At 39.5% G+C, this 2,233-nt stretch overlaps 1 non-coding gene across 1 annotated transcript; it reads right to left on the bottom strand.

Moving 5' to 3' along the window:
- Positions 1 to 1,438: 1,438 nt before the first annotated feature.
- LOC118835148 lies at positions 1,439 to 1,545 on the bottom strand. The gene has a single exon (XR_005009482.1). It is a non-coding gene; the product is annotated as a U6 spliceosomal RNA (small nuclear RNA).
- Positions 1,546 to 2,233: the final 688 nt, after the last annotated feature.

The following is a 2,233-nucleotide window of genomic DNA, read 5'->3' as shown; positions in this document are numbered from 1 at the left end:
AATGACTCTAGCATGTTGGGTGGACCCCCTGGGGCAAATTTATGGATAGAAGTCCCACGGAATAGGCAGGCATGGATGGGTTGCCCTCTGATTCACTGGAGAGAAGATCCACATTAATGAGGTCATACTTCCATTGGAGTACTACAGTATTAGAGTTCTGAACTAATAGACCCCTTGGCACATGAGAGGCATTCATATTTTTTTCTCATTGAACATTGATAAAGTGGCACCATTTAAGAAACTGGAGATTTTCAGGAAAGGGGATTGATGTAAGAATCTGATGCAGAGGTCCTGTAGTAGGATTTCTTTTTTTTTTAGTAGGATTTCAATCTAATAGAATCAATCAACAAATATTTCAGAAGCCCCTACTAGGTGCTTGATGAAGCCCTGCAATTGCATTTGTAGACAGATGGAAGCACAGAATATTATGAATGATATTAGAGTTTGTCAGTCAAGAAGTATTTATTAAACGCCTACTATGTCGCAGGTACTCTGCTAAGTGCTAGTAATATGAAGAAAGGCAAAAGATAGTAACTTTAGACAGTTAGAGGTCTTCAAAAGCTGAACAGGTTGCCTTGCATAGTAATGACTTTCTCATCTTTGGAACTCTTTAAGTAGAGCTTGTATGGCAATCTATGGGGATATTGGAGAGGGGGTGCAGACTTCAGTTGTTCACATCTGAGTCCCATAACAATGCCAGGATTCTGTGATTTTATGACTTTTTTTGGTTTGTTGAAAGGAAGCAGTTCAATGCTAAGTAGTTTCTTGGGGAACTGTTTTGTTCTATTGACATAGGGAGGTTATACCAGATTGAGGTGTGGTAGTCTATGATGATGTAATAGGGTATGGAGGATTGGGTTTTTCTTTAATATTTATCAGCATCTTATTGGGCATTAGGTTAGTGCCTGCAAATCTATGACATAAATGAACATTTTTTCAAATTTCTTGGGTGAGTGGCACATTGATTACCATTTTGTACAAAGCTATTTTACTAATAAAATTTATGTGTAACAGAAAAATCATCAGTGTCCTTGTGGTTCAATTTCCTTATTTGAATTAGTAATATCAATATTCTAGGAAGCTGTGTGGTGTAGTGGCAAGTGGGCTAGATAGAAGTCAAGGGACCTGGGTTCAAATCCTATCTCTGCCACTTACCACCTTGGGCAAGTCATTTGATCTTTTTTTGTTTTAGTTTCTTTATCTGTAAAATAAAGAACCTGGGTGATTTCTTCCATTTCTTTTTTTTTAAATTTTTATTTTTTTTATGGTTTTTTTTGTTTGTTTTTTTGGAGGGGAGAAGGCAGGGCAATTGGAGTCAAGTGACTTGCCCAAGGTCACACAGCTAGTAAGTGTGTCAAGTGTCTGAGGCCAGATTTGAACTCAGGTTGTCCTGACTCCAGGGCTGGTGCTCCACTCACTGTGCCACCTAGCCGCCCCAGAAAATATGGAACACTTCACGAATTTGCGTGTCATCCTTGCTCAGGGGCCATGCTAATCTTCTCTGTATCGTTCCAATTTTAGTATATGTGCTGCCGAAGCAAGCACGATTTCTTCCATTTCTATTTTTATTTTTTTTATTTTATTTAAATTTATTTATTTAACATATTTGGTTTTCAGCATTGATTTTCACAACAGTTTGAACTACAAATTTTCTCCCCATTTCTACCCTCCCCTCCACTCCAAGATGGCATATATTCTGGTTGCCCTGTTCCCCAGTCAGCCCTCCCCTCTATCACCCCCCTCCTCTCTCATCCCCTTTTCCCTTCCTTTCTTGTAGGACAAGATAAATTTCTACGCCCCATTGCCTGTGTATCTTATTTTTTAGTTGCATGCAAAAACTTTTTTTTTGTTTTTGAACATCTGTTTTTAAAACTTTGAGTTCCAAATTCTCTCACTTCTTCCCTTCCTACCCACCCTCCCTAAGAAGTTGAGCACTTCAACCTAGGCCACGCATGTATCATTATGTATAACCCATCCACAATATTCATATTGTGAAAGGCTCACTACATTTTGCTCCTTCCCAACCCATCCCGCTTTATTGAATTTTCTCCCTTGACCATGTCCCCTTTCCAAAGTGTTTGTTTTGATTACCTCCACCCCCATCTGCCCTCCCCTCCATCATCCCCCCCCTTTTATTTTTTTTTATCTTCCTCCCTCTTCTTTCCTGTGGGGTAAGATACCCAACTGAGTATGTATGGTATTCCCTGCTCAGGCCAAATCTGATGAGAGCAAG

The sequence above is a fragment of the Trichosurus vulpecula genome, chromosome 1 (assembly GCF_011100635.1).
Source record: "Trichosurus vulpecula isolate mTriVul1 chromosome 1, mTriVul1.pri, whole genome shotgun sequence".
Taxonomy (NCBI): Eukaryota; Metazoa; Chordata; class Mammalia; order Diprotodontia; family Phalangeridae; genus Trichosurus; species Trichosurus vulpecula.
The sequence above is the reverse complement of the archived record's forward strand: the minus strand, read 5'-3'. Positions and strand labels throughout refer to the sequence as shown.